This window comes from Brienomyrus brachyistius, chromosome 5, assembly GCF_023856365.1.
Source record: "Brienomyrus brachyistius isolate T26 chromosome 5, BBRACH_0.4, whole genome shotgun sequence".
In the NCBI taxonomy this organism is placed as follows: domain Eukaryota; kingdom Metazoa; phylum Chordata; class Actinopteri; order Osteoglossiformes; family Mormyridae; genus Brienomyrus; species Brienomyrus brachyistius.
The window spans coordinates 6,560,920-6,577,318 of record NC_064537.1 but is presented as its reverse complement, the minus strand read 5'-3'; the positions used below and the strand labels follow the sequence as shown (position 1 = coordinate 6,577,318).

General features: G+C 42.4%; 1 protein-coding gene across 4 annotated transcripts in view; it reads right to left on the bottom strand.

The window, feature by feature from the left end:
• ighd (immunoglobulin heavy constant delta) overlaps positions 1-16,399 on the bottom strand; it is a 93,608-nt gene that overhangs the window by 62,213 nt on the left and 14,996 nt on the right. The window contains exon 1 of one of the 4 annotated variants that reach the window (XM_049013544.1): positions 12,716-12,730. The exons of 2 other annotated variants lie outside the window; for them this stretch is intronic. The gene's annotated coding sequence lies outside the window, so the exon portion shown is untranslated. Of the gene's footprint in view, positions 1-3,350; positions 3,366-12,715; positions 12,731-16,399 lie in introns of those variants that run through there. One more of the 4 variants, XM_049013546.1, reaches the window with a different exon arrangement.

Sequence of the window (16,399 nt, the reverse complement as noted above, 5' to 3'; positions counted from 1 at the left end):
AAGGCATAAATTAAAATGCCCTTTACTGTCTGTGTTCTTGTACATTTATAGGAGGCATAATAAAGTTCTGACAGGATTGTATCTCCTGGATGAGATAGGAATGCTGTGCTCATGTTCGTGTGTGTAAGTGAATGTGAGTAAGAGTGTGTGTGTTTAAGTCTGTTAGAGAATGAGTGTGTGTGTGTTTAAGTGTGTTAGAGAATGAGTGTGTATGTAAGCCTTTAAAGGAGCATGTGGCGGTTCGATAATTCAGTGTCTCAGAGACTCACTGGCCCAAGGCTGTTGGGGGGGGGGGGGGGTGTTATGGTCTAATGTTTATGTTATAATAATAGAAATATATTATAAATATAATTATGTAATATTATTCATATTAATCAAGCTACAGAGTAATATTACTAAGGCCTTGAAACAGATCTAGCTGACAACACCCCATGCTCCCCCTTAGACTCACTCCTGCATGCTTCAGGTATCATTGCGACAAAGTGTGACGGCTGCTGTCAGCCTGCTGCAAGTTGCCAAATTTAAATATTGTGTCAAACTAAGCTAACAGTTTATCTGCATACAAACAGCTTCTATTTTAACTTGTATAGCTTTACTGTAGCTTTGCTGCTGTGGAAGACAAACGGCGGTGGATGGGAGCAGCTGAAAACATCGCTTTTCTTCACCTTTCAGCTTGTTGAACAGCAGGTTTGATTACAGACTCTCGCCAGCTCTTTACCAGTACAGGTTTTGTAGAGATTACAAGCACTGCTGTTGTTTTCCTTCACTGCACCTGAGTTCACCATCTCTGTAACGGAACCGTCTCTTTGCTCTTAGTATACAGACAGGCTCCAGCTCCATGTTAATTAACTACGACAGCATCATTTTCACTGTTGTTGTATCAGTGTATTTATTGAGGAAAATAAGGACTGCTTGGGCTGAATCTCGTTATACTTTTTTATTCACACATATGCCCATAAATACGTTTCTATCGCATGTCTGTTTTAGCGGCCAATGTGAGTGAAACGCTCTCGCTTACTTTGTATGCTGGCTCTGCTCTGTGGACTGCATGCATAGACTGGGTGCTTTCTGTTGAGATGTTGAATCATTAACATTGTGCTATTGTGGTAAGCTAATTCGGTTTTACAATGGACACACTGTACAGTATGTTCGCTTTTCTTTTGATTGAAATGGTCCCAAACTTTAGACATTTTTCATTTTTTGAAGCATCGAAGCAAAGAATTCGCATCGAGGATTTTTTGTAATCGAGTTACTCGATGAATCGTTGCAGCCCTAATCCCTTCTACAGTACACTGACTCAGGTGATTAAGAGAACAATGTTTGAGAGCAACAGTTTGACTCTGTCTAACGAATGGTGCCATAAATTGGACATATACACACAATATATTCTGGCCTGACCCTCACACCCCAGAAACCCACATATCCCTGTGATCACCTGGGTGAAATTTACTTGTAACATAACCAACATTTTAATGTTTAGTTAGCAGTTTTTTAATGAATCATAATTGTATAATGATTTAGTTACTTGGTGTTTGGTAAGGAAGGGTCTACTTTACCTCAGCAATACTAACTCAATCACAAGTTATTCATGCATAGACAACTGATAACACCTTTATCCAGAGGAACTAGTTTCTGAGTAATTAATTAATAATTTGTTAATCATGAATATAAGAATAAATATGTCAGATTGTTATTCATGCTATGCAGATAAATAGTACTATTAACTACTTCCATTAGGGGACTATTAGGTAAATAGTCACCCGCACACCTTTCCACTTCGGCTCGCACAGCCGTTTATTCTGGTAAAAAAGGCACAGAATTAGTTCCCACAGCCAGACTCCCAGCGACGAGCTTCCCGCGTGACTCGAGGGCTCCCCGCGGCTAACTGGTCACACAACACATTAACCAGAAAATATTTAGGCATGTTTACTTCGTAAGATTGAACAGAATAGGGCAGGATCGCACATGTTCACACTGATTCAAGAAGGCATTAGGAGAAAACGCGTTTGTGTGACAGGTGTACTGAATATAATCTGCATTTCACTAAAATAAATTACTAATAAGCGAAGTGTGGTCCATCATTATACTGTTCAGAGTTATTTATATGATTGGTCCAGCACTCTTAAAAGCTGACAAAGTACTAGAGTGAAGCCTATTCCAAGTCTAGTACGTGTACTTCATTAGATAAGCATAACAATTACAACACGTAGCCCAGATATATTGAAAGCAGGCATACCTGTTGGAGCCGTTCTATTACAAATTTGTTTATTTTTTCATAATCCTTCTCTGGATGGCGAGAAAAACTCTTCACAAAACCAGTTATTTTGGCTGCACTCGTTTACCAAGCGATCTGCTGCTACAAGTGTGTTTCTGCACGCCAATCGTCCCCGAGTCAGGTGCATATTTGACTATGACTTTGCACGTATTACAAGCAGCGTAGGGAGTTGGTACTCCATCGCGCTCTACTCTTACAAACTATTTTTTAAAGTTGCGGGCTTGCCCAACAGATCCGTAAAAGTCATGCAGGGATCATATACTCCAACTTAGCATTGCGACGCCGTTTTCTCTGACTCTATGTTACCCACACGTCACGCGCTAATCAGGTGACCGCTTCTATTCGATAATGGATATTTATCATAGCCGTTTATGTCTTATAGATTATGCATTCAACCAACATAGCAGACAGGAGAAGATTTTTTTTTTTTTTAAAAAAACGACAACTCGGTCAATTAATGACTTTACTCGTATTTATTCGAATCACAACTGTAAATATATAAATTACGGTAGACACTGCGTATATCGGTCTTTTTCGCTATGGCCGCAGTGCATTGTGGGTCGAATCGCCATTTTGGGTGGATACAGTTCAAGTCCGAGCGATAGCCTGCGGCATTGTCTTTCGTGAGATGGGACACCCGTGCTGTGTGAGAGGCTGCCATACTAAGGCACATGGTAGAAATGGTAAAAAGGTGGAGCACAACGTGAGATTTTTTCTGTTTCCCACTTGGAAAAGAGGATATGGACAGCAGGTAGAGGAGGTAACGAAGAGGCGTCGGATGGCCTGGGTCGCAGCGGTGAGACGGAATGAGATCACTTTCAACACGGTATCTCCCTTAGTGCGCGTTTGCTCTCGGCAATGCATTTTTTTGTCTTCTTAAGTTGGTATTTTCACGTTGTTTAACCTACGCTAGCCTCACTACGGAGGGTAACAGAAATGGGTTAATCTGCTCCTGTTAAACTTAGCGTTACGTAGTGAATGCTTTTTAAAGACAAAAGTAAACAGCAAAACTGTAATGACACGCTTATCAGTGCATGTATGTGTATATTCGCCTGCATGGATAATAAGCCACAATGCTGTATAAGGCTGTCACTGTGTGCTGTGCCCTGACAAACCAATGGCCTAATATAGTTTAAGTTTAGAAACATTTACAAGTACGGTTTCTATCGTTTCACATGATGTCTGGAAGGATCTGTATAAACGCATTGTATACCGATTCTGTATTCTGCTTGCCACTTCACTTTATTGGTCATATATAAAATATATGTTCAGGCAGTGACATTTATGTGGTGTTCTTTACTCTTTTCCTATCTGAAACACCTAAATTACGAGTGTGTTTTGGTAATGAAAATTGCTCATTGTAAGACCGTGGCCGATTTTTGTCGTCACGGTTGTTTGGCCGGAACATATTATTAACGTCGGTACAGGAGACCTTGTTATTGGATCCATTCCGACTGAAAAGAAAGTCATTGTGAGGATGGAAATTTTATTATGTTAAACTTCCCGTAGGCACGCCATCGCTGTCACAACTAGGCATTTCATTGGCTGCAGTAGCTAGGTATCTCATTGGCTGTCCCGCTGAATTCTATTTCCATGGAGACGATTGTACGTTCCAAGACTACGTAAGCAATAGCCGTGTATAAATTCTGAGGCGCAGTTCCCGAGTGTCAGTACGATATCTTATAGCACTGTGTCTAGTTCTGTTACCTACACTTCTCTGAATAAGATAATAAAGATTAGTGATCTTATTATTTAAAATAATCTTTCAAACACTAAAATGTGCAGCAAAATTAATGCAGTCTGGCACGTGGAGGTGCACTTTGAAGAGCAGGGTAAAGCAGATAGTGTCTGCTTCAGAATACATAGAAGCAAGACAAGGTGCTTTGTTGTTCTGCCGATGGCTGATAAACTGAGTGAGTCTGGCCAGGCTCTGCTCAAAAATATTTCCTTAAAGTTCCTCCACCTGGACCGCAACTTACCGCATGGTGAGGAACCATGCACACCTGCGGTCCAGGATACGTGCTGCAGCCCAGCCACAGCAGCTGCGACAGGTACTGCATCACCTGCGGATCGCACACCTTTCAACAGAGTGATTAGCATATGCCCATGGCCCAAGCTCAAGAAGAAGGTAATGGAAAGTGGTAAAAAGGCCTGTATACTCACCCTGCATTATTGTTTTCAGGTGGTGCAGACGGTGAAGGAGACCCCGAGGCCCCAGATATCAATTCGGGCAGCAGACATGGGAGGATCGTTTCTTTCTTCAGATCCTTCTGGAAGATCCCAAAGATGCTGCTCAAGGTACTAGGCTTGGTTTTGAGGAGTTAAAAAGGTGCCGGACGTATTAGGAGTTTATTATGCTTCAGGTAACACTAGTCTGATGGTTGGTGTTGGCTCTGTTCACTACAGAATATCAAGAAACGACGGGCTCCATGTCCAACCTAGGACTGTCTCCTACCACCAGACCAAGGGCAGCCAAAGTCCTCCTCCGCAGCCTCTTTGCAGCCTAATTTTTGGGCTGCTCTTATGGGATTAAGATATCCCCGTAACCCTGCGAAGGAGTAAGAACTGTGGCTGGTTACATCCATCCATCCATTTTCTCCTACCACCAGACCAAGGGCAGCCAAAGTCCTCCTCCGCAGCCTCTTTGCAGCCTAATTTTTGGGCTGCACTTATGGGATGAAGATATCCCCGTAACCCTGCGAAGGAGTAAGAACTGTGGCTAGTTACATCCATCCATCCATTTTCTCCTACCACCAGACCAAGGGCAGCCAAAGTCCTCCTCCGCAGCCTCTTTGCAGCCTAATTTTTGGGCTGCTCTTATGGGATGTAAATATCCCCGTAACCCTGCGAAGGAGCAACAACTCTGGCTACCCTGTGGTCAGTTACATCTATCTATCCATCCATCCATCCATCCATCCATCTTCCAAACCGCTTATCCTACTGGGTCGTGGTAGCCTCAGCATGTTTTTGGACTGTGGGGGGAATCCGGAGTACCCGGAGGAAGCCCCACGACGACATGGGGAGAACATGCAAACTCCGCACACATGTGACCCAGGCGGAGACTCGAACCCAGGTCCCAGAGGTGTGAGGCAACAGTGCTAACCACTGCAACCACCATGCCGCCCCGTGGTCAGTTGCAGTATATTGTAAATAAAATGTGCTTTCAGTAAAATCTTGCACCCTACTGTATTGTTGTCTGGTTGTATTTATGTACATCGCACAACTGTAACTTGTCGCTGTTCTGTTGGCATCAGGACAGATAAAATATTGATTCTAAGCAGGATTTATCCTTTGCTTATATTAATGGTTTTATCCATGGCTGCTTCATTTATTCTCAATGAATGCACTTCAAAGATCTGTGTTCTTTAAGGGTATCACAGCAGTTTCTTAAACTTTATCCAGTTCACACTCTTCTTTTCTCTCAAGTGTTTGTGGAAACCTTTTAAAAAAGGGGAACTCGGTACCTTAAAAACTCAGACACGAGTTCACATTAAGGAGGCAGAACAGGAAGGTGCTCGGCAGTGGTGTAATGCTGTCTTGGTAGGTGGGTATACTGTTATACCGTATAACTGCATATATGCACTTCTCGTCTGACACATGCACATTTTCGAAAATTTTTAAGTGGGTCTACGATAAATCCATTCTTTCTAGGGGTGGGTTAGGGTTAACCCTAACGCTAACCCTCCGTTATGCCTCTGGTTTTCAAACACCCTGCCCCGCACATTCCTGCTCTACAGTACTTCTCTAGCTTTTTCTAGGCAGGCTGAGAGTTGTGATAATTGTCCTGGTCCTACTTTTTAAAAATAGGATAATCTGCCCCAAAGGTCCTCATCTGCATTCTGAACCATTGGACATTTTGCTAAAATATCTTTGGAAGGTACCTAATATTCTGCAATGGGTTGGCGCCCCATCCTGGGCTGTTCCCTGCGTTTTGCCCACAACCTCCAGAATACAAAGCTGCAGGGATTCTAGGAACTCTAGCAGCATGGATTGAAAACTGGGTATCTGACAGGAAGCAGTTAGTAGTTATTAGTAGCACAATGTCACAGTGGGCCTGCGTTCATAGCAGGGTACCGCCGCAGGGTTCAATTTTAGGACCACTATTGTGCCTGATTTAAATTAACGATACTGACACCAATACGTACAGTAAACTGGTTAAATTTGCAGACGATACCAAGGTGGGTGATGTAGCAGATACTGATCTAGCAGCAGCAAAGCTACAACGGGATCTGGATTTAATTAGCGACTGGGCTGATACCTGGCAGATGAAATTTAACGTAGATAAATGTAAGGTAATCCATGCAGGGAGCAGAAATATAAAGTACAGATATTTTATGGGTTCCACTGAAATAAAGGTAGCTGATTATGAGAAAGACATCGGTGTGTATGTTGATGCTTCCATGTCCCACTCTCTTCAGTGTATGAGGATGTTGGGTTACATCTCTAGGTATGTGGAGTTTAAGACAAGGGAAGTGATGCTACGATTGTATAATTCCTTGGTAAGACCCCACCTAGAATATTCTATGCAGGTTTGGTCACCATACCTTAAGAAGGGCATTGCTTCCGTGGAAAAGGTAAGGCTACAAGAATGATTCCTGGTCTTAGAGGAATGTCTTATGAGTAGAGGTTAGCTGAGCTGAATATGTTTAGCCTCGAGCAAAGGAGAGTAAAGGGGGACGTGATCCAGTTATATAAGATTCTAACGGGTCTGGATGCGGTTCAGCCAAATGGTTATTTCAATATTAGTTTAAATACTAGAACTCGTGGCCATAAGTGGAAATTAGGGGGAGAATATCCATCCATCCATCCATTTTCCAAACCGCTTATCCTACTGGGTCACGGGGGGTCTGGAGCCTATCCCGGAAACAATGGGCACGAGGCAGGGAACAACCCAGGATGGGGGGCCAGCCCATCGCAGGGCACACTCACACAACATTCACTCTCATATGCATTCCCACACTAGCTCCGCCTCTTTACCAGCCAGAAACCTTCCATGTTCCCAACGCCAATGTCCATCGCCAAGGTCTGATCCATCCGGGTCCTTCCCATTCATACCTGCTGCACAAATGACACTGCTCCTGACCCCCACCTTCCATCCTGTAGATTGTGAGCCCACAAGACGCCTTCATGTACCTTCAAAGGAAAAAAAAAGCTGGCTACAGGTTCGCTGAAGATGCGTAACATCAAGGGATAGTCACATGTTCAATGCGTTTCTGTATCTGCCCTATGATTTGTTAAATAATAACCACAATCAATCTTGTTTATGGGAGTTCTTACACACCCTCAAATCAATATGGAAATAGCTTTATATTACCTCCTTATTGGAAAATTGTATCTGTCTTTTATTGGCTATTTTAACTATAAAACTCATAGAAATGTGGTTTGAGACAACTTCAAGTTAAATTGTTTCGTATTACCCACAATAACTGTAATTTAATTATGGATGAAGAAATTAATAATGAATAACAGGGAAAGTATTGTTGCGCAATAATGTATATTTTTGATTAACTGAGGCACTTTCATGGCTGGATTAATGCGTTATATAAGACTCTGTAGCTTAACAAAAAACAGGAAGCCACAGTTCAAGGTAGGGTGCCTCCCCAAGGGGAAATATTACTTTCACTTACAGCAGTTTTCACTCAACATGTTTGGGAATTGCCCTTAGCCATTAAGCTCATTTAATAACAATCTGCACAGATTATAGTCCTGGATCCTCCATTTGCCCAGCTGGAGTTTTCTCTGCAGGTTATTCAGGTTAGATAATAGCACATCACTGATTATGCGGTTAATGCCAGATTAAAGCAATTATCTCCCTGGTCATTTGATCAAATGAAACAATTAGCTCAGCATCTATGGGGGTTGGATCTTAGCTCTATGCACTATGTAGTACTAGTTCAGGAAAAGGAATGTTTTTTTTTTTTAACAGTAAGGGGCTACAGTTCTCGGCTGGTCAACAGGAACACGTTAGTTACTAAAGACAAGATGATATCAAAGAAGAGCAAAGTTGGGGTCTATTTGACCCTTGTGCTTCTTCTCTTTCACTCTGTTCTTCACTCCTCTCTCTTGACACCTTATTGTTTTTCTCTTATAATCACTTAGTTTTAAAACTTTTTTCATTCTACTGTTTGGAAAAATAAACTGGCTTTCACAGATTAGTCACTCTGACCACCGAGTGCTTTTATACATTAAATCAAACTGAGGATAACTGCATTATGTCAGGTTATAGTAAAATTGCAGCCTTCATTGGAAGCAGCAAACAGAAAATGATGACGATGGTGACGGTTGTGAAATATAAATAAATATATATAAAGTGGCAGACCACGAGAAGTAACAGAGCGGGGTCAGCAAGTGCTGAGGTGCACGGTGTGTAAAAGTCGCCAACGCTCTGCTGACTCAATAACTGCAGATTTCCAAGCTTCCTCTGGCCTGAACTCCAACACACAAACTGTACTTCATGGAACAGGCTTCCATGGCCGAGCAGCTCATGCAAGCCTCACATCACCAAGCACAATGCCAAGCGTCGGATGGAGCGGTGAAAAGTCAAAGTGAACTTTATTGTCATTCGGACCATACAATTCCAGAGTGCATAGTAGAACGAAATTGCGCTTCTCCCGGCTACAAATATTGCACAGTGTCTCACAGTTGCCGTATTCTACCACGGAGTGCAAGTACCATCCATTGTAGGAACATTTTTAATGACTGAACTCCATAAAACAACTGACAAAAGAATTAAACCCTTTTAGTGCATTTATGTACATATTTGTTTTGCTTTTTAAAAGAAAACACTTTCTTAAATGCAAAAATAAATAAAATGATGTCAAATAAAAGTATACATATATCTTAAATTAAGGCATAAATTAAAATGCCCTTTACTGTCTGTGTTCTTGTACATTTATAGGAGGCATAATAAAGTTCTGACAGGATTGTATCTCCTGGATGAGATAGGAATGCTGTGCTCATGTTCGTGTGTGTAAGTGAATGTGAGTAAGAGTGTGTGTGTTTAAGTCTGTTAGAGAATGAGTGTGTGTGTGTTTAAGTGTGTTAGAGAATGAGTGTGTATGTAAGCCTTTAAAGGAGCATGTGGCGGTTCGATAATTCAGTGTCTCAGAGACTCACTGGCCCAAGGCTGTTGGGGGGGGGGGGGTGTTATGGTCTAATGTTTATGTTATAATAATAGAAATATATTATAAATATAATTATGTAATATTATTCATATTAATCAAGCTACAGAGTAATATTACTAAGGCCTTGAAACAGATCTAGCTGACAACACCCCATGCTCCCCCTTAGACTCACTCCTGCATGCTTCAGGTATCATTGCGACAAAGTGTGACGGCTGCTGTCAGCCTGCTGCAAGTTGCCAAATTTAAATATTGTGTCAAACTAAGCTAACAGTTTATCTGCATACAAACAGCTTCTATTTTAACTTGTATAGCTTTACTGTAGCTTTGCTGCTGTGGAAGACAAACGGCGGTGGATGGGAGCAGCTGAAAACATCGCTTTTCTTCACCTTTCAGCTTGTTGAACAGCAGGTTTGATTACAGACTCTCGCCAGCTCTTTACCAGTACAGGTTTTGTAGAGATTACAAGCACTGCTGTTGTTTTCCTTCACTGCACCTGAGTTCACCATCTCTGTAACGGAACCGTCTCTTTGCTCTTAGTATACAGACAGGCTCCAGCTCCATGTTAATTAACTACGACAGCATCATTTTCACTGTTGTTGTATCAGTGTATTTATTGAGGAAAATAAGGACTGCTTGGGCTGAATCTCGTTATACTTTTTTATTCACACATATGCCCATAAATACGTTTCTATCGCATGTCTGTTTTAGCGGCCAATGTGAGTGAAGCGCTCTCGCTTACTTTGTATGCTGGCTCTGCTCTGTGGACTGCATGCATAGACTGGGTGCTTTCTGTTGAGATGTTGAATCATTAACATTGTGCTATTGTGGTAAGCTAATTCGGTTTTACAATGGACACACTGTACAGTATGTTCGCTTTTCTTTTGATTGAAATGGTCCCAAACTTTAGACATTTTTCATTTTTTGAAGCATCGAAGCAAAGAATTCGCATCGAGGATTTTTTGTAATCGAGTTACTCGATGAATCGTTGCAGCCCTAATCCCTTCTACAGTACACTGACTCAGGTGATTAAGAGAACAATGTTTGAGAGCAACAGTTTGACTCTGTCTAACGAATGGTGCCATAAATTGGACATATACACACAATATATTCTGGCCTGACCCTCACACCCCAGAAACCCACATATCCCTGTGATCACCTGGGTGAAATTTACTTGTAACATAACCAACATTTTAATGTTTAGTTAGCAGTTTTTTAATGAATCATAATTGTATAATGATTTAGTTACTTGGTGTTTGGTAAGGAAGGGTCTACTTTACCTCAGCAATACTAACTCAATCACAAGTTATTCATGCACAGACAACTGATAACACCTTTATCCAGAGGAACTAGTTTCTGAGTAATTAATTAATAATTTGTTAATCATGAATATAAGAATAAATATGTCAGATTGTTATTCATGCTATGCAGATAAATAGTACTATTAACTACTTCCATTAGGGGACTATTAGGTAAATAGTCACCCGCACACCTTTCCACTTCGGCTCGCACAGCCGTTTATTCTGGTAAAAAAGGCACAGAATTAGTTCCCACAGCCAGACTCCCAGCGACGAGCTTCCCGCGTGACTCGAGGGCTCCCCGCGGCTAACTGGTCACACAACACATTAACCAGAAAATATTTAGGCATGTTTACTTCGTAAGATTGAACAGAATAGGGCAGGATCGCACATGTTCACACTGATTCAAGAAGGCATTAGGAGAAAACGCGTTTGTGTGACAGGTGTACTGAATATAATCTGCATTTCACTAAAATAAATTACTAATAAGCGAAGTGTGGTCCATCATTATACTGTTCAGAGTTATTTATATGATTGGTCCAGCACTCTTAAAAGCTGACAAAGTACTAGAGTGAAGCCTATTCCAAGTCTAGTACGTGTACTTCATTAGATAAGCATAACAATTACAACACGTAGCCCAGATATATTGAAAGCAGGCATACCTGTTGGAGCCGTTCTATTACAAATTTGTTTATTTTTTCATAATCCTTCTCTGGATGGCGAGAAACACTCTGTGCACTCGCTAAGACCCCATTGATCTCAATGCTGGTCCCATAAGTCGCAGCGATGTGAAGCAACTCCTTCGCCATGTCGATGAATCCTTGTGCTTCTATAAAAACAAAAGGTCTCAAATCTTGCACCCACATGCGAGCCATCGTGTTCCTGAGCCTGATCTTCATAATTTCTGGAACTTCTCACTTCACAAAACCAGTTATTTTGGCTGCACTCGTTTACCAAGCGATCTGCTGCTACAAGTGTGTTTCTGCACGCCAATCGTCCCCGAGTCAGGTGCATATTTGACTATGACTTTGCACGTATTACAAGCAGCGTAGGGAGTTGGTACTCCATCGCGCTCTACTCTTACAAACTATTTTTTAAAGTTGCGGGCTTGCCCAACAGATCCGTAAAAGTCATGCAGGGATCATATACTCCAACTTAGCATTGCGACGCCGTTTTCTCTGACTCCATGTTACCCACACGTCACGCGCTAATCAGGTGACCGCTTCTATTCGATAATGGATATTTATCATAGCCGTTTATGTCTTATAGATTATGCATTCAACCAACATAGCAGACAGGAGAAGATTTTTTTTAAAAAAAACGACAACTCGGTCAATTAATGACTTTACTCGTATTTATTCGAATCACAACTGTAAATATATAAATTACGGTAGACACTGCGTATATCGGTCTTTTTCGCTATGGCCGCAGTGCATTGTGGGTCGAATCGCCATTTTGGGTGGATACAGTTCAAGTCCGAGCGATAGCCTGCGGCATTGTCTTTCGTGAGATGGGACACCCGTGCTGTGTGAGAGGCTGCCATACTAAGGCACATGGTGCCTTACACATGGTAGAAATGGTAAAAAGGTGGAGCACAACGTGAGATTTTTTCGGTTTCCCACTTGGAAAAGAGGATATGGACAGCAGGTAGAGGAGGTAACGAAGAGGCGTCGGATGGCCTGGGTCGCAGCGGTGAGACGGAATGAGATCACTTTCAACACGGTATCTCCCTTAGTGCGCGTTTGCTTTCGGCATTTTCATGGATGCAAGTACGATGTTTTTTGTTTAAGCAGTATTACTGAATATGCATTTTTTTGTCTTCTTAAGTTGGTATTTTCACGTTGTTTAACCTACGCTAGCCTCACTACGGAGGGTAACAGAAATGGGTTAATCTGCTCCTGTTAAACTTAGCGTTACGTAGTGAATGCTTTTTAAAGACAAAAGTAAACAGCAAAACTGTAATGACACGCTTATCAGTGCATGTATGTGTATATTCGCCTGCATGGATAATAAGCCACAATGCTGTATAAGGCTGTCACTGTGTGCTGTGCCCTGACAAACCAATGGCCTAATATAGTTTAAGTTTAGAAACATTTACAAGTACGGTTTCTATCGTTTCACATGATGTCTGGAAGGATCTGTATAAACGCATTGTATACCGATTCTGTATTCTGCTTGCCACTTCACTTTATTGGTCATATATAAAATATATGTTCAGGCAGTGACATTTATGTGGTGTTCTTTACTCTTTTCCTATCTGAAACACCTAAATTACGAGTGTGTTTTGGTAATGAAAATTGCTCATTGTAAGACCGTGGCCGATTTTTGTCGTCACGGTTGTTTGGCCGGAACATATTATTAACGTCGGTACAGGAGACCTTGTTATTGGATCCATTCCGACTGAAAAGAAAGTCATTGTGAGGATGGAAATTTTATTATGTTAAACTTCCCGTAGGCACGCCATCGCTGTCACAACTAGGCATTTCATTGGCTGCTGTAGCTAGGTATCTCATTGGCTGTCCCGCTGAATTCTATTTCCATGGAGACGATTGTACGTTCCAAGACTACGTAAGCAATAGCCGTGTATAAATTCTGAGGCGCAGTTCCCGAGTGTCAGTACGATATTTTGCAGCACTGTGTCTAGTTCTGTTACCTACACTTCTCTGAATAAGATAATAAAGATTAGTGATCTTATTTAAAATAATCTTTCAAACACTAAAATGTGCAGCAAAATTAATGCAGTCTGGCACGTGGAGGTGCACTTTGAAGAGCAGGGTAAAGCAGATAGTGTCTGCTTCAGAATACATAGAAGCAAGACAAGGTGCTTTGTTGTTCTGCCGATGGCTGATAAACTGAGTGAGTCTGGCCAGGCTCTGCTCAAAAATATTTCCTTAAAGTTCCTCCACCTGGACCGCAACTTACCGCATGGTGAGGAACCATGCACACCTGCGGTCCAGGATACGTGCTGCAGCCCAGCCACAGCAGCTGCGACAGGTACTGCATCACCTGCGGATCGCACACCTTTCAACAGAGTGATTAGCATATGCCCATGGCCCAAGCTCAAGAAGAAGGTAATGGAAAGTGGTAAAAAGGCCTGTATACTCACCCTGCATTATTGTTTTCAGGTGGTGCAGACGGTGAAGGAGACCCCGAGGCCCCAGATATCAATTCGGGCAGCAGACATGGGAGGATCGTTTCTTTCTTCAGATCCTTCTGGAAGATCCCAAAGATGCTGCTCAAGGTACTAGGCTTGGTTTTGAGGAGTTAAAAAGGTGCCGGACGTATTAGGAGTTTATTATGCTTCAGGTAACACTAGTCTGATGGTTGGTGTTGGCTCTGTTCACTACAGAATATCAAGAAACGACGGGCTCCATGTCCAACCTAGGACTGTCTCCTACCACCAGACCAAGGGCAGCCAAAGTCCTCCTCCGCAGCCTCTTTGCAGCCTAATTTTTGGGCTGCTCTTATGGGATTAAGATATCCCCGTAACCCTGCGAAGGAGTAAGAACTGTGGCTGGTTACATCCATCCATCCATTTTCTCCTACCACCAGACCAAGGGCAGCCAAAGTCCTCCTCCGCAGCCTCTTTGCAGCCTAATTTTTGGGCTGCACTTATGGGATGAAGATATCCCCGTAACCCTGCGAAGGAGTAAGAACTGTGGCTAGTTACATCCATCCATCCATTTTCTCCTACCACCAGACCAAGGGCAGCCAAAGTCCTCCTCCGCAGCCTCTTTGCAGCCTAATTTTTGGGCTGCTCTTATGGGATGTAAATATCCCCGTAACCCTGCGAAGGAGCAACAACTCTGGCTACCCTGTGGTCAGTTACATCTATCCATCCATCCATCCATCTTCCAAACCGCTTATCCTACTGGGTCGTGGTAGCCTCAGCATGTTTTTGGACTGTGGGGGGAATCCGGAGTACCCGGAGGAAGCCCCACGACGACATGGGGAGAACATGCAAACTCCGCACACATGTGACCCAGGCGGAGACTCGAACCCGGGTCCCAGAGGTGTGAGGCAACAGTGCTAACCACTGCAACCACCATGCCGCCCCGTGGTCAGTTGCAGTATATTGTAAATAAAATGTGCTTTCAGTAAAATCTTGCACCCTACTGTATTGTTGTCTGGTTGTATTTATGTACATCGCACAACTGTAACTTTTGTCGCTGTTCTGTTGGCATCAGGACAGATAAAATATTGATTCTAAGCAGGATTTATCCTTTGCTTATATTAATGGTTTTATCCATGGCTGCTTCATTTATTCTCAATGAATGCACTTCAAAGATCTGTGTTCTTTAAGGGTATCACAGCAGTTTCTTAAACTTTATCCAGTTCACACTCTTCTTTTCTCTCAAGTGTTTGTGGAAACCTTTTAAAAAAGGGGAACTCGGTACCTTAAAAACTCAGACACGAGTTCACATTAAGGAGGCAGAACAGGAAGGTGCTCGGCAGTGGTGTAATGCTGTCTTGGTAGGTGGGTATACTGTTATACCGTATAACTGCATATATGCACTTCTCGTCTGACACATGCACATTTTCGAAAATTTTTAAGTGGGTCTACGATAAATCCATTCTTTCTAGGGGTGGGTTAGGGTTAACCCTAACGCTAACCCTCCGTTATGCCTCTGGTTTTCAAACACCCTGCCCCGCACATTCCTGCTCTACAGTACTTCTCTAGCTTTTTCTAGGCAGGCTGAGAGTTGTGATAATTGTCCTGGTCCTACTTTTTAAAAATAGGATAATCTGCCCCAAAGGTCCTCATCTGCATTCTGAACCATTGGACATTTTGCTAAAATATCTTTGGAAGGTACCTAATATTCTGCAATGGGTTGGCGCCCCATCCTGGGCTGTTCCCTGCGTTTTGCCCACAACCTCCAGAATACAAAGCTGCAGGGATTCTAGGAACTCTAGCAGCATGGATTGAAAACTGGGTATCTGACAGGAAGCAGTTAGTAGTTATTAGTAGCACAATGTCACAGTGGGCCTGCGTTCATAGCAGGGTACCGCCGCAGGGTTCAATTTTAGGACCACTATTGTGCCTGATTTAAATTAACGATACTGACACCAATACGTACAGTAAACTGGTTAAATTTGCAGACGATACCAAGGTGGGTGATGTAGCAGATACTGATCTAGCAGCAGCAAAGCTACAACGGGATCTGGATTTAATTAGCGACTGGGCTGATACCTGGCAGATGAAATTTAACGTAGATAAATGTAAGGTAATCCATGCAGGGAGCAGAAATATAAAGTACAGATATTTTATGGGTTCCACTGAAATAAAGGTAGCTGATTATGAGAAAGACATCGGTGTGTATGTTGATGCTTCCATGTCCCACTCTCTTCAGTGTATGAGGATGTTGGGTTACATCTCTAGGTATGTGGAGTTTAAGACAAGGGAAGTGATGCTACGATTGTATAATTCCTTGGTAAGACCCCACCTAGAATATTCTATGCAGGTTTGGTCACCATACCTTAAGAAGGGCATTGCTTCCGTGGAAAAGGTAAGGCTACAAGAATGATTCCTGGTCTTAGAGGAATGTCTTATGAGTAGAGGTTAGCTGAGCTGAATCTGTTTAGCCTCGAGCAAAGGAGACTAAAGGGGGACGTGATCCAGTTATATAAGATTCTAACGGGTCTGGATGCGGTTCAGCCAAATGGTTATTTCAATATTAGTTTAAATACTAGAACTCGTGGCCATA